This window comes from Saimiri boliviensis, chromosome 2 (assembly GCF_048565385.1).
Source record: "Saimiri boliviensis isolate mSaiBol1 chromosome 2, mSaiBol1.pri, whole genome shotgun sequence".
NCBI lineage: Eukaryota > Metazoa > Chordata > Mammalia > Primates > Cebidae > Saimiri > Saimiri boliviensis.
Genome location: NC_133450.1, coordinates 97,475,288 through 97,501,516, shown reverse-complemented (window position 1 = coordinate 97,501,516; position 26,229 = coordinate 97,475,288). Strand labels below are relative to the sequence as shown.

The following is a 26,229-nucleotide window of genomic DNA, read 5'->3' as shown; positions in this document are numbered from 1 at the left end:
GGGCACCGGCGGGAAGGTCGCTTCTCCGCGAGTCGGAGCTCGCCCACTCCGGGACGGGCGGACGAGGCCCCGGGGCAGCCGAGCCCGGCAGCGGGGGAGGCGTGGAACTCGGGGCCGCCTCAGCGGCGGGGGCGGGAGGCTGGTCCCGGCTGCGGACTGCGCGCCTGGGCTCCGGGCGCCGCGCCTGGTCCTCTGCATCGCGGAGCTCCGGGTCACAGGGCTCCCTGGCGGGTCCCGGCGCCCAGTTCCGTGTCGCTGTGGCTGGGCGCCGGGACCGGCACCCGAATCCCGCGCTCCCGGGGACTGAGCCGTGCAGCCTGTTGTGCGCGCGCAGAGGCCGGACAGGCCGGCTGCGGGAAGGGACCCGAGCGCAGGGTCTGCCCGGCGTCCCAGAAAGTGCCCAGTCGGCGGAGCCCGAGATTGAGCCGGGGCAGATCGGCGCCAGACTGGGGCCTCGGTGGGATACGAGTCGGGGGCGCTGCCTTCAGAATTTGCGTGTCTGGAGGCGCTTGCGGCGCGCTGGCGGAGCCCCAGGCGAACGGGACCACCAGATTCGGTTCCGGGAGGACCAGGCGCTGTCAGGTATGGACAACTGGGGTCCACCCGTCTAAGTGTAAAGTCTACAGGAATTACACCACCACCTCGAGTCCTGGGACGGCATAACCTAATAGAGCGGACGTTTTCTTAAAGGCATGAATAGATGGGAAACTGTCAAAATAAGCGTATTTTAAAGTTGAAATGAAAGCTGGCGGATGTCAGGCCGTGCAGTTGTGTAGCTAGTGTCCAGAGAAATATTAGCTTGTTTTCCCCCTTACACCCTTTTCATTTTTTTTTTTTAGCAAAATCTGTTTTGCCAGTATTTCCCTTAGGAGCTGTGCATTGCTCACAGCAGGGAAGGAAAACTTCAGCTAGCGTTCTCAGGTTGCTTCTGACTCCCAGCCTGTGTTCTCCAGCATTTCTAAATGTGGAGAAAAAGTATCTCTTGCTGGGTTTTCCGAGTATGATTCCCTTCCCTTCTTCTATGGGACCGGGCAATGTTTGTTTATTGATTTTATAAGCATCTATTTAAATTTAGTTTTTGCACGAAATACTCCCTCTTGCCACAGGGTGTAGTTTGGGGTTTAGAAAATGCTGTTGGAGAAAGCTGCTAGTGGCTTCATTTTCCAAGAATGTAAGTCATTTCCTTTCTGTGATTTCAGGGAGTTGCTATTTCACAGCATCAAAACTTTGTGGGGAAAATTTTCCGTGATACAGCTGTCATTAAAAACGCTTGTGACTTTTGGGTTTCCTTCTTAGAGCAGTGCATGAATTTAGGTTTAGCAATGTTAAAGGATGAGAACTTTTTTTTAGAATTTAGAGCATTATGAGACATTTAACAACCAGGACCTACAAATGGCCTGCAGGATGGAGAGTGGGGGAGGGGAGAAGACCAGAAGAGAAGCAGGAAAACAGATGCCTTTGCTGATGTCCTTTGTAGTATAAAACTTAACAGCACCTAATCATTTTCTTGGGTGTGGCTTTGACACATAAACATTTTATGTTAAAAATGAAAATACTTCACAGTATGAGACAGCTGGCATTTGAATACTTTTCCCAGTATGTTTGTAAATATATTGGATTCACATTTCGTATTAAAATGGACCTTCAGTAGGATTATTAGATGAAAACGGTCCCCCAGGGGATATCTGATATCAAGTTATCTGCAGGACATCTTCTCCAGAAAGCAGACTGACTGTAATATGAACTAATTTTCCCCCCTTTGAGTTGCTTGCAAGAATCTCTGAGATCTGACACTGATGGGCTACAGTAACCGGCAGTTCTTGCAGTACTCAAGACATTTTAAGGGGCAGGAAAACTTTCCCTATTTCCAGTACCTCTTTTTTGGGGGCAACAAGGGTAAGCTGCTAGTTTTAAGTACATAATTTGAACTTAGAGATTTAAGATGCCCTTGGCTCTACAGGAAAACGCCTGGAAACAATATGGGCCTGGGTGAAGACACAGCTTTTGAAAGCAAAATGCCAGTGTGCTAGGTAACAGTTTTTAGCTACATATTCTTTAGAAAATCGTTAACTAGGTTAGCTGAATTGGGAGGGCGGGTCTTTTTTTTTTTGTTAGTTTTTGGATTTTGTTTCCGCATTTAATTAAACTTATAAAGCTTTTGGCTTTCTGAATTTATGACGTAATAGACTGCGTAGCCTTTTGTGGCAGATGCTTGAAATGAAAATTTCAAACAGAATTGTTTTTGACTGAGCTGTCAGATTCCGAGTTGAGTGTAAATGAGTCCTGTCTCACAACTAACTTTTTTGATAAAGGAATTCTTTGTAGTTGTTGACTTGGATGCTGTATATTTTGATTTCTAAAGATGTGTTTTTTTTTTTTAACCTGCAAACAATTATTTTATTACATGAAAGCCAGTACCAAGAAAAGATTAATTCAGTCCAGATGTAGAAATGTATGTGAATTTTAGATTTGGATGATCTCAACAAGTTTTCCCTTTTGTTGATGGGACTGCCTGGATCCCAGATGGCATTCACAAATTATCCCTTAGGTAGTTTTCTGAGTTGAGAACGAAATATCTTGAGCTTTCCCTAAGGTCGTTTTAATATTAAGTCTTCTAAAGGATAGAACATTTTTTTGCATTTGTGCAGTTGTCTTTCTCTTCATTAAGAAATCTCATAAATGCTCTAGTTTGGTGGATGAAGCATATTTCATTTCTAAGTGGGAAAACAGGAGGTATTCAGTTTGTATCCTTGTGGGTAAAGCATAGAAGCTTTGGCTTTTTTGCAATTTCAACTTTCTTCTTTTAAAGCAAAAAAAAAAAAATTTTTTTTTAAGTGTGTTTACAATTCTCAATAGTATCCTACTGTAACACAGTTTGTGGTTTCAGGTATAGCAGTTGGTCCTTGTGTGATGATCGTTTACCTCCTCCCCACCCCCAAAAAGAAACAACAAACACAAGTTATTAAAAAGTATATTTTTAAACATGTACTCCCAGTACTAGAGTTATAATGGCTGTTTGTTGCACACATTAAAATTATGTTTTTAGGAAGTGTTTGTGTGATTATATCATTACACATTTTGGGAGTGTGCTTATGTTGTGATTGTGTATAAAATAGTGGAGAGTTAGGAGACGGGAATGGGAAAGACTTAGCAAAGGAGTTTTATGAGTAGTGAAATTTCAGTTATAATGTATGTTCCCTAAAACCCAAACAGGAAAAATGTTATTGTTGGCCTCTGTGGTTAAACTTAGTTTAAGAAGGCTTTCTGAACTGCGCATTATCCTGAGGAAGAGGCTTTGGGGGCCTTTAAAAATAAATAGAAACAAGTTAAAGGGATAATTTGAGAGGAAGGAGGAAGTAAAATACTGGACACTGAATTGGAAGGAAAACTTAAACTAAGAAGGATAAGTATTTAAAACAAGGCCAACAGAGAGTGAACTATTGTTTAGAAGTGTAGATTAAAGAATAAGGTCTTTTGAGCTGAAAAACAAGGATTAGAATGATTAGAATTAAAGTGCCCTATAAGGTCTGTATGCAACATGAAATAGGACTGCTAATTGATATGTATCCTGGAAACTTTGCCTGTCTTAGTGTTGAATCACTAGTTTGGTGTTAAATAATGTGTAGGAACTGGATGCATATAACTGTATCCCATCACTCCAAAAGCCACTTCCCATTTCAAAGACTGGAAACATTTTTTGTCTAAGTGCTAATGATTCTACAGATATTTAATTAGTTCCCCCCACATTTGAAGAAACTACTAGTGCCTGCCTGCCTCCCTTGCTGTGGTACCAAAGGGGGCTCTGCAACAGTAATGGCTGAAGTTATTATGAAGTTTTAAAACAAGCAATCTGTGCTTCTGTGCTTCTCATTATCTTATGTAATTGAGTGGTATAATTACTGCTGATGCAAGTTTGTGTACTATCACTTTTTATATGTATCAAATGGAATGGAGCAGTCATGCAGTATATATACCATGTTGATCAAAGATGAATTACAAAACAGTGACAAGGGGAAAGAAATCATTGATTTGTCCGCTGATTATATTACTTCAAGAAGAGAAAAATGTGCCGAAACAATTCATAGATGAACCAAATACAGTCCCAAGGAGAAGGCAGTGTTTTCCCAGAGCTTCCGTGGACTTGTCAGTAGAAAACCTTTTTTTTTTTTTTTTTTTTTTTTTTTGAGACAAGGTCTTACCCTGTCACCCAGGCTTGAGTGCAACGGCATGATCTTGGGCTCACTGCAACCTCTGCCTCCCGGGTTGAAATGATTCTCCTGCCTCAGCCTCCTGAGTAGCTGGGATTATAGACACCTGCCCCTTCGCCCAGCTGATTTTTGTATTTTTGGTAGAGACGAGATTTTACCATGTTGGCCAGACTGGTCTCAAGCTCCTGACCTTGTGATCCGCCCACCTGGGACTCCCAAAGTGCTGGGATTACAGGCGTGAGCCACTGTGCCCAGCAAGTATAGCATTTTCTTGAATGTCTTCTCCACCTATGTGGCCTTACCTAGCAGAGTTAAATCAGTACAGCATGAAACTAGGTAATGATCTGATCGTTATCCAGGTCATTGCATTAATGTGCTGACAATTGGGATAATTCTGACCAAGTATCTGTTTAGACCCTCACATTCCAAATGGGTCCTCTTGGGGTGTTTCAGATGTTTTCCAACAATATTACCTTTGTACATGTTTTATAGAACTTTGAGTAATAATATTTTACTGGTATGTGAAGACAGAGGGAAAAACAATATTTTGCATTAATTTATAGCCACAGTGTCATGTGAGGGAAGAAATCATTATTAAAAATTAAGCAGTTTCTTGGTGCATATTTTAAGAAATGTAATTAAGTTTCTCACTTAGCTTTTCAAGTTTTTCTCTCTGATTGGGTTAAATAAAATATAATTGATTTTTCTCCCCGCAGGTAGTAGCACTTTTGTGTACAGTTTCAGTAGATGACTTTTTTTTTTTTTTTGGTCCCTGTAGCTTTATTTCTTTGAACTTGTTATTCTTATTGACTTATTATACACGACGAGACAAATGCACAGATCAGGAGTGTACAGCACAAAATGGTCGCCTCTGGGCAACCAGCATCTAAATCAAGAAACAGAACATTACCAGCCTCTCTTTACAGTCATCATCTTCACTCCCAGGATAACCATTATTGCGACCTCTATTGTCATGGGTTAAACTGTTCTTGGACTGCATTTAAATACAATAAAATATAAGTTTTCTGGTCATCTTTAGCCCAGTATAATGTCATGTGATACATCCAAACTGATGTGGGTAGCAGTAGGTCTTTTTATTTCTGTGAATGAATATGCCCAGTTTCTTTATCCATTTTGTTGGTGGATATTTGGGTAGTTTGACAAGGACAGTACATGGTAGGTGACCTTTTTTTCATGGCTCTAAAAATATTGAGCACTTTGGGGTTGAAAGCAGAGTATGGTCTTAAGATTAAAAAAAAAGGTAACATCAGAAATAAGATGTGAGAGGAAAAAAGCAATCTTACGAAAACTTTAAAGGTTCAGCTCAGTCCACTGTATCTTAAAGATGCAGTTTGGAATATACCAACTAGGTATCACCACATTTCAGTTGAGAGTTGGTAAGAGGAAGGAGGGTTTACACAACATCTAGCCAGCCCCATCATTTTTAGAGATGGAGGCACTGCAGCCCCAAGAGGTTGAATGATTGATACAGAGTCTCACAGCTAATGACAGCACCAATAGTAGAAGCTGCTCTGACCATCAGTCTTGTCTCCTCTAGGGTCACATGCCTGCTGGAGAGAGAGGAGACAAGATCAGGGCTACCACCTGTAGCTGTGTAGGTTTTGCCATGCAAGGTGGGGTTGAAAACCAGCTTCCTACTATGTAGTCTAAGCAGTGAGTCCATTGGGAGGTTCACTGTCTGGAGGATGGGTGCCCTTTTGCGACTCATGCAAAGGTGTCCTATGGTTCTGTTCCGATAAACTCAGACTTGCCCAGAGAAAATGGATCTGTAGCCCAGTGAGGCAGAATTTTTCTCATTCAGCCTGCTGTACCTCTGCCCTCTATAGAGAGCTCTGTTGAGACCTGCCTTTTCCCTTTTTTCTTTCTCTCCCTTACTTGTAGGGCTTTCTAATGAGACTTAGAAAGTCTCCTTAGAGACTAATGGGTTATAAGTGTCTGGTAGGCGATCTCTTGAGGTCCCTCTTGATTCACTCTGTCTTTGATCCATAAATGATCTAGAATGGACCCCTAATTTCAAAGGACTGCTTTGTCCATATTTTCAGAATAATTCATTCTTAAAGTGTTTCAAAAATTCATTTTTTGGACTCCTTCTGCCTTCATGCTTCCCCCTCTTTTCCCTGTTTTTGTGTCTTCCTCCCACCCCCTATCCAGTTATCTTTTCTGAAAGATCCCTGGAAACATCCAGTCTTGATCTGGTGAGAGCGGCAGTGAAATTCTGATTCTAAAATCTGTGGCAGTCTCCAGGAAGCACTTATAAAACATAAGATTATGATTTCAGTGAGAGATCTAATAGATAAAACAAAGTGCTTGCAAAGGAAAACTATTCGTATATACATTTTCTTTTATGTTTCCCTAAAGAATAAAGGACAGTTTTATTATTTAAGAAAAGACTCAAGAGTTTCAGCTAAGGCTCATTAAAAAGGTAAAGAGAAGGTAAAATTAGAGAATTTTATAAATGTGTGGTATTTATATATCCTACTTGAATAAGATACTGCATATCACAGCAAAAATTTAGCATATGTAATGTTTAAAAATAAAAAATGTGCTGACCATAGGGCCACAGCTTTGACAAGTTGCTCAGTGAAATTACTATAGAACAGAGTAATCCATTTTGAAGACAGCATAGAAGAGAGATAGTAAAGTATAATAATAAGAATGAGATCTTTGAGATCATTCCCCTGGAGCCCAAATGCAGGTTCCAGTATTCTCCCATGTGTAACCTTGGGGAGGTTACTTAACTCTGTACACCTCTTTTTCTTCAGTAAAACGGGAGATAATTATAATAACTATCCCACAGGATTGTTCTTACTATTAAGTGAAATGGGACATGTAAAACAACTGGCATGGTTTTTAATGTATAATGAACAGTCTTAAGTGATGTTAGCTATTGCAGCTTCAGACAAAAAGAAGTGATGTATAAAAGGACTTAGTTTTATTGAAGGTTCCCAAGCCTTCATTTATAAGCATTTCATGAGAGTTTATTATACTTGGTTTTTTTGATGGCATTAAGCAGGCAACAAAACGTAGTGTTTCTCAGTTACACATACTGGGCAGTCTGTGTTGCTGCAGTAGGAGCAGCTGGCCTGTCCCACTGATTACTAATTGATTGAGTTATTTTTCCTAATGCTCTTCTAATTTCCAGCCATCTTCGTCCTTCAGCTTCTGCCTGCTAGATAATTGTTTCTTTCCATATGCCAAAAAAGCCAGCCTGCAGATTTTTAAAATTCTCTTTATGGTAACTAATGTTGTACAAAGTTCTTTTAAACTTAGAGTACCACTGAGTGGCCCATATCTTTGCTCATGTTCCCTGTATGGTTTCATGTGAGTACTTTTGAAGAAAGCCATGATTATTGGTAAGAAGCAGTTCTTCATTCCCACCCCCTAGCCATTGGCACAGTTTATATAATGTGGGTCAGAACCATTTGTGATTTTCTGCTATGAGGGCCAGAGTTTAAGATTTTAAGCCATTCATTCAAAGAAACTTAAGAAAAACATACTTAAGCACCTTAGAAAGACGCATTTTCATCTAGCCTAATGATAAGCTCAGCTAAAAAAGGTACAGGATCCTCTAGAAGAATCATGCTGTATAATTCTGATCTGTTCATTAAAGGGCAGGGGACCTATTCAGATAACCCCATTTCCTTTATGATTGTGTCTGTAAAATCTTGAGCTTAGTAAATTTAACACTTTAAAAACGTTCACTAAGTCCATCGAAAGACAGATTTTATGTCTTTATGAAGTATTCAGGACTATGCCAAATACTTTGTGCAGTTTCTGCCAATGTGTTTCATGTCTGGTTGGGGAAACAAAATACATATGTGTGAAAAGATATTAGATGTTTCCAGATGAGTGTGAAATTGAGCTTTGGTTTTAGGGTCCAAAATCAAGGACGGCCAGACATAGGATCTTCCCAGCCTTCCTGGGGCCACTGGATTTATATTAGACAGTGAAGTCAGGTTGAGATTTTTCTATCCTTTAATCCCATAGAAAAACAATTTTTCTAAGGAGCAACAAAAATGTTCAAGATCTGGTAAAAAGTTTCAAATATTAAAAGAAAACTATGAAATTAAAATTATTAAATATTTAAATTCATTCATTCAACATAATCTACGCTCAGTATATGCCGGGCACTGGTCCAGGCCTAAGAGATGTCAGGGAATAAAGAAAAAAAACTTTGCCTTCATGGACCTTATATTCTCTTAGGAGGCAATCAGCATAACAAAATAAGTGTTATAGTATTTTGAAAGGTAATAAGTCTGATGGCAAAAAGAAAAAGTAGAGCAGGCTAAGGGACAGTAGGAGTGCTGGGGGAGGGAGGCAGGGACGTCGCGATTCAGAGGAGTATCATCCAGATAGGCCTCACTGAGGAGAGGGCTTGCAGGAGGAAGAGAGCACACACAGCTAGCTGGGGGAAAAGTGTTCCAGCAGAGGGACTAGTAAAGGCATTAGCCAGAAGAGTGCCTGGTGTGTTCCAGGTACAGGGAGAAGGCCACAGTGGCAGAGCACTGAGAGCAAGGAGAGGAGCAGTAGATAAGGTCAGAGATGTTTGGAGAACACATGTTTGGCTTGCCTGGACTTGACTGGACATATTCAGGACTTGACTGTGAGTGAAATGAGGAGCCATCAGAGGATTTTGTGCAGAGGAGTGAGATGATTTGATTGCATTTTAATACAATCACTGGTAGCTGTAGGAATCTGGAATTTAGGGACGAGGTCTAGGTTGTAGATACAAATTTGGAAGTTGCCAACAGAATTTGGAAGAATCACTTGGAGAATATGTGCAGTCAGAGAAAGAGGCTTATGGACCAAGCCTTGGAGCATATCAATATTTATAGTTTGTAGAGAATAGAAAAAAATCACACATATAATACAAGAAAGTGTTTTAAGGCAAAGTAAGTATGCATATTTTTCCAATGTAGTGAACCCAATTAAGTATCTCCATTCCTTGAGTAATAGTGTTATCACTAGAAGATATTAACTTTATTGACCCACACCATGGAATAATGAACTATGAGTTGTTTTTCTTTCTTTTTCTTTTATTTTCTTTATTTTTTTATTTTTTATTTATTTTTTTGTTTTTTGAGATGAAGTCGTGCTCTGTTGCCCAGGCTGGAGTGCAGTGGCACCATCTCGACTTACCACTTTTTCTGCCTCCCGGGTTCAAACACTTCTCCTGCCTCAGCCTCCCAAGTAGCTGGGACTACAGGTGCCATCATGCCTGGCTAATTTTTCTATTTTTAGTAGAGATAGGGTTCACTATGTTGCCCAGGCTGGTCTCAAACTCCTGACCTGGTGATCCGCCCAACCCGCCCTCCCAAAGTGCTAGGATTACAGGCATGAACCACCACGCCCAGCTATGAGTTGTTTTTTTAATAGAGATGATGTTCTTGGGCTAAACCTGGGATGCTTCATCTTTTAGAGATTGAGTTGACAAGGAGGAATCAATAAAAGAAGATTAAGAAGGAACAAGCAGAATATAGGAAGAAAATTAGAAAAATGTCCCTGTAATCAAGTAAAAAAAAAAAAAAAAAACTCCAGCAGAAGAGTGGATCAGTTATGTCACATGTTGCTGAGATGTCAAGTAGGGTGAAAACTGAGAGTTGCTTATTGGATTTATCAACCTGGAAGGTCATTGGTGATGATGACAACAGCAGTGTCACTGGAGGAGTGGGGATGCAAACCTTATTGGAGTGGGATCAAAGAGAATAAAAATTTATGAAAGATAACTATTACTTATAATTCAGTTTTTTATATTACAAATATTTAATATTGGATGTGAGTACATTTTAATATGCCTGATAGGATGTGCCATGGGACTTTGGAAATTGGAATGTTGGAGGCTATGTGTATCTTCAGCAGGTTTTGACAGGGAGAGGGAGCCTTTGAGCTTTTCCATAGTTGTTTTTGGTAGGGTTCTAATATACAGATTGTACTTTGCATATTTTAGAATAGAGAAACACTTCTATGCAGCTTTTTAGTTCTTTATTAAATATTTTTGGATAAGAACTGCATCTTGAAAATATTCATACTTTGTTTAAAGACTTTTTGTTTCTGGTAAAGATGTGTTATTTAATTCAATCTATTGATCCTTGTCTTAGATTGTTTTCTGTTACTATAATGGAGTACCACACATAGGGTATTCTGTCCATAAAGAATGGAAGTTTACTATTGACATTCTTTACAGAACTAGAAAAAAACTAAAAGTTCATATGGGACCAAAAAAGAGCTTGAATAGCCAAGGCAATCGTAAATAAAAAGAACAAAGCTGGAGGCATCATGCTACACAACTCAAGCTATTGGAGCTACAGTAACCAAAACAGCATGGTACTTGTGCAAAAACAGACACATAGACCGGTGGAACAGAAAGGAGTACCCAGAAACAAGGGCACACACCTGCAACTGTCTGATCTGTTACAAATCTGACAAAACAAGCAGTGGGGAAAGGATTTCCTATTTGAATGGTGCTGGGATAACTGGCTAGCCATATACAGATGATTGAAACTGGACCCCCTCACATACCATATACAAAAATTAATTCAAAGTGGATTAAAAGCTTAAATGTGAAGACCCAAACTGTTAAAACCCTGGAAAACAACCTAGGCAATACCATTCTGGACATAAAAATGGGCATTTAATGGTGAAGACACCAAAAGAAAAAATTGACAAATGGGATCTAATTAAGTAAACAGCAAAGGAAACTGTCAACAGAGTGAACAGACAACCTACAGAATAGAAGAAAATACTTGCAAACTTGCAAACTATGGATCTGACGAAGGTCTAATACGCAGCATCTGTAAGGAACTTAAAACAAATTTACAAGAAAAAAACATTAAAATGTGGGCAAATGACATGAACAGACACTTTTCAAAAGAAGAGATACATGCAGCAAACAATTAGGTGGAAAAAAGCTTGTCATCCATCATTGGAGAAGCAAGTAAAAACCACAATGAGATACCATCTCACACCAGTCAGAATGGCTATTAAAAAGTTAAAACATGCTGGCAAGGTTGTGGAGGAAAAGGAATGCTTATGCACTGTTTGTGGGAGTGTAAATTAGTTCAACCATTGGGGAAGACAATGTGGTGATTCCTCAAAGACCTAGAAACAGAAATACAATTGGACTTAGCAATTCCGTTACTGGGTATATACCCAAAGGGATATAAATCATTCTATTATAAAGACTTATGCATTCATATGTTCATTGCAGCACTATTCACAATAGCAAAGACATAGAATCAAGCTAAATGGCTGTCAGTAGTAGACTGGATAAAGAAAATGTGGTCGGCCGGGCGCGGTGGCTCAAGCCTGTAATCCCAGCACTTTGGGAGGCCGAGGCGGGTAGATCACGAGGTCGAGAGATCAAGATATGGTGAAACCCCGTCTCTACTAAAAATACAAAAAACTAGCTGGGTGTGGTGGTGCATGCCTGTAATCCCAGCTACTCAGGAGGCTGAGGCAGGAGAATTGCCTGAACCCAGGAGGCGGAGGTTGCGGTGAGCCGAGATCGCGCCATTGCACTCCAGCCTGGGTAACAAGAGCGAAACTCCGTCTCAAAAAAAAAAAAAAAAAAGAAAATGTGGTCATATATACCGTGAAATACTATGCGGCCATAAAAAAGAACAAGATCATGTCCTTTGTAGTAACATGGATTAAGCTGGAGGCCATTATCCTCGGAAAACTAATGTGGGAACAGAAACCCAAATACTGCATGTTCTCACTTATAAGTGGGAGCTTAATGGTGAGAACACATGGACACATAGAGGGGAGCAGCATACCAGAGGATGGAGGTCAGGAGGAGGGAGAGGATCAGGAAAAATAACTAATGAGTACTAGGCTTAATACTTGGGTGACAAAATAATCTGTACAGCAAACCCCCATGACACAAGTGTACCTATATAACAAACCTGCACTCATACCCTTGAACTTAAAATAAAACTTAAATTTTTAAAAAAGGAAGTTTATTCAGCTTATGGTTCTGGGGGTCATGAAGTCCAAGAGCATGGCACTAGCATCTGGCCTGGGTCAACCCATGGTGGAATGCAGAAGCAACGGCAAGACAGAGAGAGCACAAAGGGCTGGACTGGTTTTTATAACAACCTGCTCTTGTGATAACTACATTAATCCATTTGTGAGGACTTGGCCCTCATGACTCAGTCATCTTTTATTAGGCCCCACCTCCCAATGCTATTGCATTGGGTATTAAGTTTCCAACACATGAACTTTTAGGGGACACATTCAAACCATAGCAATCATTTTTCATGAAAGGTGAGAGATGTGCTTTGAGTTGCTTTCTTTTTCAGCAATCATGGTAGGTTTGAGCTGACTAGGCCAGACAGCATAGTTCCCCACTGGTGTGGAAGCCATCATTCACAGAGTAAAAAGGCTCAGTTTAGTGAATCCCAAGAGCCAGAGCAAATTGAGTAATAGAAAAATTGCCTCTTTAAAATTTTAAATACTTTGTTGATTACTTTCATCATGAAGTATTATTTCAAAGCATGTGATTAAGCAATTTTCATAGTTCTGTATTTTATAATTATACACCAAGAATTTTCTCTTCTGGGAACTACCTTTGAATTTTGCTAACTGTCTGTAATACTATCATCAAAATGAATCAACAAGTCTCTGATACTAATTATCTTTTCTTTCTCTAAGCTTATTAAAATGCTAACACATAGGCCTTTAATGCATAAGTATTGCTTTTGGATAGTTAAAAGCTTAGAGTGATTGGTAGAATCAAAACTTTGTTACATGTATTTTAGTGTTTGGTAATACCAAGGTATAATAATAGTCTTTAGAAAGTTGCTAATTTAGAAAATGCTGGAAAGGGCAAAGACTTTCCTTTGCAGTGGATTAGGGCACAAGCTTTTTGAGACGTGGAGCTCTGGTGATTATATGTGTGTTTCTAGTGGGTTGTGGTATATGCATATAATGTCAGCATTCTCTTAGGTACTGCTTTGCCAGCACTGTTTTATTAGTATCATTTTGAATGTTTTTTCAGCTGAAACTTGTAAGTTACTCTACAGTTAGTAAAGTTATAACTTTCTACAGTTAGTTAGAATGTAATTGGCTTGTAACAGAAATATACAAGTCTAATGTGAAATAATTTGGCAGTGCTGAGGATTTTACATTGTAGATAGCGAAGTATGCAGAGGTATAAAACTGAGCAAGTTTTGAAATAAATGTTAAGTCACTTGTCAGTGACTACAGAATAAAGTCCAAATCTCTTAGTGTGGAATTCATCATGCCAGCTAACCCAGAGTTGCAAGCCTGTGGCCCACCAACAAGTTTGGCTGCAGATGTGTTTTGGCTTTTAACACAGTGTTAAAAATATTTATTTGCCAACATTTAAAAATTGAGAAATTTTACATAAGCAAATGAGTGTTATACCTTCTCTTAAAAAATTTGAAGGCCTGGCAAGGTCTGTTGTAGCAACATAACAGCTTCCCCCTTTATACGGGGTGTATGCTCTGCAGTCTCCTACAGTCCCTGGCAGAGATCCTATTGCCTCCAACATTGGGACCAAGCTGCTGTAGGCATTTTTCATCCTCCAGGCCTCAATTCTTTGGTCCTGCCCCTGTAGGCATGTAAGTTTGCTAACCTTGTGTTTTGATACTTACTTTTTTCTTAGAATTCCTTAAATCTAGCCAAATTGTTCTTCCCATCGTCCTGTCTAATGCATACACACTTAGTCTACCTCACGTTTCCACTTCTGGCTTCTCCTTCCACCACATCTGGACTGCATATTGCCTGTATCACATCATTGGAACAGGGCACATTTCTAGCTCCCCAGCTGTACTAGTTTATTGAAGGCAAAGATCATTTCATTTAACACCTAGCAAATTTATTTTAGATTTTCTAGGTTAACTATTTGATATGGTTTGGCTGTGTCCCTACCCAAATCTCATCTTGAATTGCAACTCCTGCAGTTCCCATGTGTCGTGGGAGAAACTTAGTGGAAGGTAATTGAATCATGGCAACGTGTCTTTCCCATTCTGTTCTCATGATAATGAATAAGTCTCAATAGATCTGGCGGTTTTAAAACAGGAGTTTCCCTGCACAAGCTCTCTTCTCTTGTCAGCTGCCGTGTGAGATGTGCCTTTCACCTTCTGCCATGATTGAGGTCTCCCTAGCCACATGGAACTGTAGGTCCAATAAACCTTTTCCTTTTTTAAATTGTAGTCTCAGGTATGTCTTTATCAGCAACGTGAAAACAAGCTATTACACTATTGTTAGATTTAGCTTCCAGTGGGTGGTAATCTATGATTATAGTGACACTTGTAGAAGAAATAGAAAATAATCAAAATCTTATGTGAAATCTGCCTCCTCTAATAGTGGTTTCTTCATTTACTATGTCATTTCCTTTGTAGCTTTGTAGTAACATATAATCTATTTGAGTATTAATTCACTAAACAACTCATTTATTGCCATTTCTCTAGTTCTGTTATGTAGATGGATGATGATTCCAGATGAATGGGTCATTACTATATGCCATTTTATTATTTTAGTTATGCTTCTTCCTACTAATACTCTTTTAAATGTCTTTTTTATTATTATTAATTTGGTAAATAGTATGTCTACTATGGTACCTGCCCTTTTGAAGCTTTTACTTTTTAGTAGGAAAGGCAGATTTAAATAATGGAGTACTACATAATGATTTAATTTCAAAAAGTGTTACTTAGAAGTAAAGGTGCTGTGAGACTTTAGGGCAGTTTGGACTGGGAGGTGAGAACTAAAGTGGGGATTGTAATAAGACCGAATTTTGAATTCCTTAACTTTCTCATATATATTCCGTGGCAGTTTGTAAAGTAATAGGAATGTAATAATTTAACCTTGCAAACAAATAAAAAGGTAATTTTGTAACAAAATAATAGTTACAAAGTTTTTTCCCTCAGAACTTAACTTGGCCATCATTGCACTGGTGATAAACACAATTATAATTTATAGCTCTAGAATTTATTGTTTGGTAACTGAGTTGAACTCTGTTTAAATAAGTAAACAAAAGACAAACGGGAAATTGGGCTAGAAATTTCAGATGTTAGCCTGGCACGGTGGCTCACACCTGTAATCCCAACACTTTGGGAGCCTGAGGCAAGTGCATTGCTGGAGCTCAGGAGTTTGAGACTAGCCCCATGATGAAACTCTGTCTCTACAAAAAATATGAAAGTCAGCTGGGTATGATGATGTGTGCCTGTGGTCCCAGCACTCTGGAGGTTGAGGTGGGAGGATTGCTTGAGCCCAGAAGTTCAAGGCTGCAGTGAGTTGTGATCATGCCATTGCACTCCAGCCTGGGTGACAGAGCCAAGATCTTGTCTCAAAAAAAAAAAAAAAAAAAAAAAGAAAGAAAAGAAAAAAACTCAGATATGACTAGCTTACAAAACAACTTTTATTTTATAAAGCTATGATTATTTCGAAAGTATTTGTAATGAGGAATTTTCTCATGGCTTTCAGAAATAGAATATTAAAAAAAAAACTTAGTAATCTCCCCAGTTACTAGAGGATAACACCTTTATTTTATATTTTAAGCCCATAACTGGAAAATATTAATACTTTATCAGTTGCAAGAGTGAAGTAATAGGGTATCATGGAAAAAAAACTCAGCAGTAAAATTATTGACATGTGTGACCCAAAATATAGAGTGGAATTTTGTGTGGTTGTGTATGTTTTATCACAACAATCAGAAGTGTTTTATGTATTTTCCTCCAAAGAAAATAGAATTCTATACTTAAGCTATCTAAATATAGTGGTAAAGTTAATTTTTTGCATAGTTTAGTGACACACTGAAACAGAGGTCAGCTGCAGTGGTGCCATTTCTGAAATCTCTTTTGAGGAACTCATGTTACTTATAATTATAGAAGGAGATTCAGAAAAATTGACATATTTGAAGATTTTAGTTCCAAGAAACCCAAGATTTTCAAATGTAATATTAAAGATATTTAAGGAAATTAAAATCAGGAACAATTTTTAATAAATGTTATCTAGAATTTAATATTCTAATTAAATCTTCAAAATCTTTTAAAACTCAAATACTCATTTTCTGAGCCCCCATTCATTTTAAATCTGTGAAAGAGGATGTTGAGCTAATGAATTGTAATTTACTAAATTATTTGCTTCTACAGGTGTCTAGAGAAATGTAAAGAGAAATTTTCATAAATATAAGTTGTAGAGTAAAACCTCACAGGGTAAGCTAATTGAAGTTATCTAACTTATATAACAACATTTTCTTTAATTACTACTTTATATATTCTTGAACTAGGCTCGTGTTGCTGATGAGTAAATTTTCAGGAATTTTTTAATGAGTATATTATAGATACAGGGTCTAAATTAATCCTTACTATCAGTCATTTGTTCAGAGCAGCCGTTACCCTGAAAAATCCTCTATAATAGATCTGGTTAGAAAAAGGAAATGAAAGTAAAGGTGCTTTGAAATCATTGCACATACATTTAAAGGTAAGATATTAGGGACAGTTGCTTGATTTACTCTTTAGAACTTTGTAATTATTATTATTAGTATTACTATTACTATTATTATTTTGAGAGTTTTACTCCTTCACCCAGGCTGAAGTGCAGTGGCACAATTTCTGCTCACTGCAACCTCCGCCTCCTGGGGTCAGGTGATTCTCCTGCCTCAGCCCCTGAGTAGCTGGGATTACAGGCATGAGCTACCATGCCTGGCTAATTTTTGTATGTTTAGTAGAGACAGGGTTTTGTCATGATGGCCAGGCTAGTCTTTTTATATGTATATGTGTTTTTAATTGCATTTTAGGTTCTGGGGTACATGTAAAGAACATGCAGAATTGTTGCATAGGTACACTTAGGGCAGTGTGGTTTGCTGCCTCCATCCCTATCAGGCCAAGGCTAGTCTTGAATCCCTGGCCTCAAGTGATCGACCCACCTTGGCCTCCCAAAGTGGTGGGATTACAGGTGTGAGCTACTGTACCCAGCCCAGAACTTTGTAATCTTTAAATTAGAATGCAGAAAGCCATGAAGCTCGAATGAAGCAATGCTGGTGTTTTTGTTGTTGTTGTTGTTGTTTTGAGACTGAGTCTCCCTCTGTTACCCAGGATAGGGTGTAGTGCCACAATCTCAGCTCTCTGCAACCTCCACCTCCCGGGCTCAAGTGATTGTCCTGCCTCAGCTTCCTGAGTAGTTGGGACTATAGGAGTGTACCACCATGCCTAGCTAATTTTTGTATTTTTAGCAGTAATGGGATTTCACTATGTTGGCCAGGCTGGTCTTGAACTCCTGACCTCAAGTGATCCACCCACTTCAGTGTCCCAAATTGCTGGGATTATAGAAGTGAGCAGCCATGACTGGCCAAAATCAGCTTTTTAAATGATGAATTATATACAGTAATAATAAAATTAACAAATTTTAAGTGGATAATTTGATGAGTTTGGACAAATGTATACCTCATCACGTAACCAGGACTGCAGTCAAGATACAGAACATTTTTGTCAAGTGAAAAGGTTTTCTACAGTTCCTTTTTAGTCAGTCTCCTCCCTTGCCACTCTAGATGCTTTTGTATCTGGCATGTTTCACTAACCGTGATGTATTCATCCATTTTGTTGCACATACCAGTAGTTCCTTTTTATTGTTGGGTGGTATTCAGTTGTCACAATTTTCATTTACCTGTTTATTCATTTACCTGTTAGTGGATATTTATATTGTACTAGTTTGGAGCTATTATGAATGAAGTAACTCTATGCATTCATGTATTATATAAGTCTTGGGGGATGTATCTTTTCATTTCTGAGTTGTATGGTACTTGAATGTTTATTTAAAAACTGTCAAATTTATTTTGAAAGTGGCTGTATCATTTGACATTCCCACCAGCTGTGTGTGAGAGTTCTAGTTGCTCCAGATTCTCACTAAGATTTGGTGTTGTCAGTGTTTTTGACTTTAACCATTCTAGTAGGTCTGTAGTGATACTTGACTTCGATTTTTATTTGCATTTTCCTAATGACTAATAATGTCGAGTATCATTTCAAGTGCTTATTTGCCATTTGTATATCTTTGGTGAAGTGGCCGTTTACATTTTTTGGCCATATTTTTAAGAGTCGCCTTGTTCTTGAGTTGCAATGTTTATATAGTTCTAGATTTAAGCCTTTAATTAGCTATGGGTTTTTATTTTTCCAGATATGTTTTAAAATGTATTTTCTGTTCTGATGATTTGTCATTTTTTAAGAGACTTTCAAAGGGAAGAATTAAAAAGCAAAAGTTTTTAATGTCCTAAGAAACCCAGGGCAACAAAGGTCTTCCTCTATAAGTTTTCTATAACTTTTAGAGTTTTAGCTTTTCAATTTGGACCTGTAATTCATTTCAAAGTAATTTCTGTATAAGGGTGGAAGTAGATTAGAATCAGATTGTGGATTTATACCAAAAAAAAAAAAAAAAAAAGTCCCTGGGATTTTTAAAAACTTTATTTTGAAATAATTTAATTTTTATTTTTTTAGAGGCAGGTCTCACTCTGCTGCCAAGCCTAGAGTGCAGTGGCATGATCATGGCTCACTGTAGCCTTGACCTCCTGGGTTCAAGCAGTTCTCTGCCTCAGCCTCCCAAGTAGCTGGGACCACAGGTGTGCACCACCACACATAGCTTATTTTTTATATTTTTGTGGAGACAGGGTCTCATTATGTTGCCTAGGCTTGCCTCAAGTGCTCCTTCCACCTTGGTCCCCCAGAGTGCTGAGATTATAGGCATGAGCCACTGCACCTGGCCTGAAATAATTTTAAACTCATAAGAAGAGTTTCCCAATGATAATCATAACTGTAGTCTGTTTTCAAAACCAGGAAATTGACATTGGTACAATATGATTAACTAGCTTTAGGTTTCTTCAGTTTTTATGTGTACTCATTTTTAATGCTGATTGAACTTTGGTTGTAGGTGCATTGAATATATAGATTAGTTATGGGAGAATTGATACCTTAGCAATTTTGAGTCTTCCTATTCATGTACATTTTTATATCTTTAGTTAGGTGTTTTTCCCACTTTCTCTAAGAAATATTGTTTTTGATTGTATTGGTCTTACATATACTTTGTTAAATTTATCATTAAATATTTCATATTTTTGATGCTGCTATAAATAGTGTTTTAAATTTCAGTTTCCAATCATTGGGTAGTATTTAGAAGTAAAACTGACTGGTTTTCTTTGGTATATTGACCTTCTGTTTTGGACCTTCATAAACTTACTTCATAATAGATTTTTTAGTCATGTTTTAGGATTTTCTACATTGATAATCATGTCTACAAATGCAGGCAGTTTTACTTCTTCCTTTCTGATCTGGATGCCTTTTCTTGTCTTAGTGCACTGGAGAGAAGTGCAATAGCATGTTGAATATGAATAGTGAAAGCAGACATATTTGCCTGTTTCCAAGCTTAGCTGAGAAAAACATTCCATCTTTTACCATTCATGTAATATTAGCTATAGATTTTTCATACATATGCCTTACCAGGTGGAGTAGTTCCCTTCTATTACTGGTTTGCTGATGGGTTTTTATATTTTATCATGAACATATGTTAAATTTTATCAGCAGTTTTTCTGCATCTTTTGAAACAATCATATAATTTTATTTTTTTATCTGTTATGGTGAGTAACATTGATTTGATTTTTTTTTTTTTGAGATGCAGTCTTGCTCTGTCGCCAGGCTGGAGCGCAGTGGCGCAGTCTCAGCTCACTGCGACCTCCATCTTCTTGGTTCAAGTGATTCTTCCACCTCTGCCTCCCAAGTAACTGGGACTACAGGCACGTGTCACCATGCCCAGCTAATTTTTATATTTTTAGTAGAGACTGGGTTTCACCATGTTGGCCAGGATGGTCTCAATCTCTTGGCCTTGTGATCCACCTGCCCCGGCCTCTCTAAGTGCTGGGATTACAGGTATGAGCCACCACCCTGGCTGATTTTTGAATATCAAACCAATCTTGCATTCCTGGGATAAACCCAGTGTGGCCATCGTACGTTATGGTATATATTGCTGAATTCAGTACACCAAATTTTGTTAGGAATCTCTTGTCTATATTCATGAGGGATATTGGTCATTTAAAAAATTTTCTTACAATGTCACCTAGTTTTGGGAAATGATGGCCTCATAGAAATAGTTGGGAAATATTCCCTTTTCTTTGGTTTTCTGGAAAAGCTTGTGTAGAATTGATACTAATTTTTTATTTGAACATTGATGGAGTTCACCAGTGATGCCATCTGAGCCTGGAATTTTCTTTGTCATATTATTTTTAACTAAAAATTCCATTTATTTAACAACAGAGGAAATCAGCAGTTTACAAGTGAGTAACATACTTGTTTTAAGAGGAGACTAGCGAGTGTTAAAAATGAAGCCTGCAGGGTCAGACCATTCACATACATTTGTGAGAAAAAATATTCATCTTGTTCATGCCCTAATCGAAGAAGACCAGCAATTAACAGCAGAAGCAATTGCCAATACCATAGAACCTCAATTGATTCAGCTTATACAGTTCCGACTGAAAAATTTAAGTTGAGCAAACTTTCCACTAGATGGGTGGCAAAACCATTGTGTCCAAATCAGCTGCAGACAACAGCAGAACATCCTTTGGACATTTTAAAGAAATGGGATTAAGATTTTGAAGCATTTCTTCAAAGAATTGTAACAAGAGATGAAACATAGCTTTACCAGTATGATCGTGAAGACAAAGCACAGTCAAAGCAGTGGCCACGAAGAGGTAGAAGTGGTCCAGTCAAAGCAAAGGTCAGGGCAACAGTTCTTTGGGATATTCAAGGCATTTTGCTTGTTGACTGTGTGGACAACCAAAGAATGGTAACATCTGCTTATTATGAGGGTCTTTTGAGAAAGTCAAATCTTTAGCAGAAAATGTCTGGGAAAGCTTCACAGGAGTTTTTCTCCACCACAGCAGTGCTCCTGCTCAATGCCTCTCTTCACACAAGGACAACTTTGGAAGAGTTTTGATGGGAAATCATTAGGCATTCACCTTCCAGTCCTGATTTGGCTCCTTTTGGTTTCTTTTTGTTTCCTAATCTTAAAAAATCTTCAGAGGGTACCTATTTTTCTTCAGTTAATAATGTGCAATTCCCAGGACCCTCAGTTGTTTAGGAATGCACTAAATGGCTGGTATCATTGCTTATAAAAATGTCTCTTGACCTTATAGAGCTTATGTTGAGAAATAAAGATTATATTCTTTATTTTTATCTTTTAATTCTATTTTTTCCATAAACTTTTTGAAGTTCCCTCATATAGGGCTATTCAGGCTATCTATTTCTTCTTGAATGATCTTTGGTCTTTCAACAGATTTGTCCATTTTATCTATGTTTTTGAATTTATTAATGTAAAATTATTCATAATATTGTTATTCTTGCATGCTAGATTTTGACATTTTGGACTTCATTCTAGAAGGAGGAATGAACCCATTCATTGGGTTCCATTTTTCATGGTGGGTAAGTGTAGACAAGTTACTTGGGCATTAAAGAGTTTGGACTTATTCTAGCATATAAATGTTTCTAAGCTTTAAAAAGTCTGGGCATTATTCACGATGTAGGTAAATTACTTGGGCCCATTTGATCCTTTGGAGACTTGCTTTTAAGCTTCTTTAGAGTTTGTTCAGAGCAGCCTTGAGACTAAAGCTTTACTTGCCCTATTGAGGTGATGTCTTTCAGACTAAGCTATCTGATGCTGTAAATATTACAAGTTTCTCCTCTGGCTAGTGGGAATGAGAACTATGCCCAGCTCTGTGTGAGCTGTAGTAATTGACCTATTGCTTGCTGAAGATTCTTTCCTCTGCCTTGTAGTTTTTCTCCACATAAGCACAGATCAATAGTTAGCCAATGTATCAAGGGAACCTCCCTGAAGATCTTTGGACCTCTCTGAGTTATCCTACTTCTTCTGTGCTAATCCTCCCACAAATTCTAGCTACCTGTGCCTCCCAAACTTTTCTCTTTATCTTCTCAATTCAGTGAGTCTGCCCAGTTCTGTTTGGATTCCTTTCCTCACTGTGGTCCAAAACTGCCTCCAGTCATTAAGTTTGAGGAATCATTAGGCTCACCTAGTTTGTTTTCCTTCATTGTCTAAAAACCATTTGATGTATTTTATCCACTTTTCTAGTTGTTTATGGCAGAGGACAATTCCTGCAGCAATTAATATTTGATAGCCAAGAATTGACAGTTCCTGGATGTAACAATTTAAAAACTCCTCAAAACTGGAAGAAATGCTTTGAAAAATCTGGAGGGGAAAAAAAGTACAGAGGTTTTTTTTTACATAATTTTATGTGGAAAATGGTGCTTATTATACTGATTCTGAGGAATTGTCCCTGAAAATAATCACTTGCTAGTGGAGGTTTGTAGATTTTCCAGAGTTTGTGGTACATGTGACAATTTAAGACTCTGAAAGTATATTTTTAATTATCAGAATCTTTGCTTTTAATGGCTTTATTCACTAAAGTGGATAACTTATACCTCAGCTACCGTTTTCAGTATTATACATGGAAGCTTAGGAAATATCATGATGACTTTTACTTTTGGAGAAAATAATTTCCAAATCCTAGACAGATTACATTCAACTGGAAGATGCCTTTGGAAAGACTCGTTAGAGGTAGTTTCAGGATTTTGTCTCCTGGTTATTGAAACTTGTACTAAAGGTAAAAAGCCAATAGATAATTTACAACTTTGCAAATCTTATATCTGAGAAAAAGAATCCAGCTTTTCCTAGAAAGCCCACTATGAGGAACAACACCATGTTTTCTTTTTTTTTTTTAAATTGCATTTTAGGTTTTGGGGTACATGTGAAGGACATGCAAGATTGTTGCATAGGTACTCACATGGCAGTGTGATTTGCTGCCTTCCTCCCCATCACCTATATCTGGCATTTCTCCCCATGCTATCTCTCCCCAACTCCCCACCCCCTGCTGTTCCTCCCCCATTTCCCCCCAACGGACCCCAGTGTGTAGTGCTCCCCTCCCTGTGTCCATGTGTTCTCATTGTTCAACACCTGCCTATGAGTGAGAACACGTGGTGTTTGATTTTCTGTTCTTGTGTCAGTTTGCTGAGAATGATGGTTTCTGGGTTCATCCATGTCCCTACAAAGGACACGAACTCGTTTTTGATGGCTGCATAATATTCCCTGGTGTATATGTGCCACATTTTCCCTGTCCAGTCTATCATCGATGGGCATTTGGGTTGGTTCCAGGTCTTTGCTATTGTAAACAGTGCTGCAATGAACATTTGTATGCATGTGTCCTTACAGTAGAATGATTTATAATCCTTTGGATATATACCCAGTAATGGGATTGCTGGGTCAAATGGAATTTCTATTTCTAGGTCCTTGAGGAATCGCCACACTGTCTTCCACAATGGTTGAACTAATTTACACTCCCACCAACAGTGTAAAAGTGTTCCTGTTTCTCCACATCCTTTCCAGCTTCTGTTGTCTCCAGATTTTTTAATGATTGCCATTCTAACTGGCGTGAGATGGTATCTCAATGTAGTTTTGATTTGCATTTCTCTACTGACCAGTGATGATGAGCATTTTTTCATATCTTTGTTAGCCTCATGTATGTCTTCTTTTGTAAAGTGTCTGTTTATGTCCTTCACCCACTTTTGAATGGGCTTGTTTTTTTCTTGTAGATCTGTTTTAGTTCTTTGTAGATTCTGGTTATCAGCCCTTTGTCAGATGAGTAGACTGCAAAAATTTTTTCCCCTTCTGTTGGGTGCCAATTCACTCTAATGACTGTTTCTTTTGCCGTGCAGAAGCTGTGGAGTTTGATTAGGTCCCATTTGTCTATTTTGGCTTTTGTTGCCAATGCTTTTGGTGTTTTAGTTGTGAAGTCCTTGCCTATGCCTATGTCCTGAATGGTTTTGCCTAGATTTTCTTCTAGGGTTTTTATGGTGTTAGGTCTTAGTTTAAGTCTTTAATCCATCTGGAGTTAATTTTAGTGAAAGATGTCAGGAAGGGGTCCAGTTTCTGCTTTCTGCACATGGCTAGCCAGTTTTCCCAACACCATTTATTAAACAGAGACCCCTTTCCCCATTGCTTGTTTTTGTCAAAGATCGGATGGTTGTAGATGTGTTGTGTTGCCTCTGAGGCCTCTGTTTTGTTCCATTGGTCTATATCTCTGTTTTGGTACCAGTACCATGCTGTTTTGATTACTCTAGCCTTGTAGTATAGTTTGAAGTCCGGTAGTATGATGCCTCCCGCTTTGTTCTTTTTGCTTAGAATTGACTTAGCTATGCGGGCACTCTTTTGATTCCATATGAAGTTTAAGGTGGTTTTTTTCCACTTACGTGAAGAAGGTCATTGGTAGCTTGATAGGGATAGCATTGAATCTATAAATTACTTTGGGCAGTATGGCCATTTTCACAATATTGGTTCTTCCTAACCATGAGCATGGAATGTTTCTCCATCTGTTTGTGTCCTCTCTTTATTTCGTTGAGCAGTGGTTTGTAGTTCTCCTTGAAGAGTTCCTTTACATTCCTTGTTAGTCATGTTCCTAGATATTTCATTCCCTTTGTAGCAATTGTGAATGGCAGTTTGTTCTTGATTTGGCTCTCTTTAAGTCTGTTATTGGTAATAGGAATGCTTGTGATTTTTGCACATTGATTTTGTATCCTGAGACTTTGCTGAGGTCACTTATCAGTTTCAGGAGATTTTGGGCTGAGATGGTGGGGTCTTCTAGATATACAATCATGTTGTCTGCAAATAGAGACTATTGACTTCCTCCTTTCCTATTTGAATACCCTTTATTTCTTTTTCTTGCCTGATTGCTCTGGCTAGAACTTCCAATACTATATTGAATAGGAGTGGTGAGAGAGGGAAAAGATCAACAAAATAGACAGACCACTAGCCACATTAATAAAAAAGAAAAGAGAGAATAATCAAATAGATGCAATAAAAAAATGATAAAAGGAATATCACCACAGATTCCACAGAAATACAAACCATCATCAGAGATTATTACAAACAACTCTATGCACATAAACTAGTAAACCTGGAAGAAATGGATAAATTCCTGGACACCTGCATCCTCCCAAGCCTAAACCAGGAAGAAGCTGAAACCCTGATTAGACCAATAACAAGTTGGTCTGAAGTTGAGGCAGCAATTAAGAGCCTACCACCCAAAAAAACCCAGGTCCAGATGGGTTTACAGCAAAATTCTAGCAGACATACAAAAAGGAACTGGTACCATTCCTTCTGAAACTATTCCAAACAATCCAAAAAGAGGGAATCCTTCCCAAATCATTTTATGAGACCAACATCATCCTGATACCAAAACCTGGCAGAGACTCAACAAGAAAAGAAAACTTCAAGCCACTATCCATGATGAACATAGATGCAAAAATCTTCAATAAAATACTGGCAAACCGATTACAACAGCACATCAAAAAGCTTATCCACCATGATCAAGTAGGCTTCATCCTAGGGATGCAAGGCTTGTTCAACATACGCAAGCCTATAAATGTAATTCACCACATAAACAGAAACAAAGACAAAAACCACACGATTGTCTCAATTGATGCAGAGAAGGCCTTTGACAAAATTCAACAGCCCTATATGCTAAAAACCCTCAATAAGCCGGGCGCGGTGGCTCAAACCTGTAATCCGAGCACTTTGGGAGGCCGAGGTGGGTGGATCACGAGGTCGAGAGATCGAGACCATCCTGGTCAACATGGTGAAACCATGTCTCTACTAAAAATACAAAAAATTAGCTGGGCATGGTGGCGCGTGCCTGTAATCCCAGCTACTCAGGAGGCTGAGGCAGGAGAATTGCCTGAACCCAGGAGGCGGAGGTTGCGGTGAGCCGAGATCGCGCCATTGCACTCCAGCCTGGGGTGGAGTGCAACAAGAGTGAAACTCCGTCTCAAAAACAAAAAACAACAAACAAACAAACAAACAAACAAACCCTCAATAAAGTAGGTATTGACGGAATGTATCTCAAAATAATAAAAGCTATTTATGACAAACCAACAGCCAATATCATACTGAATGGGCAAAAACTGGAAGCATTCCCTTTGAAATCTGGCAC

General features: G+C 38.6%; 1 protein-coding gene across 2 annotated transcripts in view; it reads left to right on the top strand.

Annotated features, from left to right (window-relative positions):
* The window catches only part of FRMD6 (FERM domain containing 6), an 88,666-nt gene that overhangs the window by 320 nt on the left and 62,117 nt on the right, over positions 1-26,229 (top strand). The window lies entirely within an intron of this gene.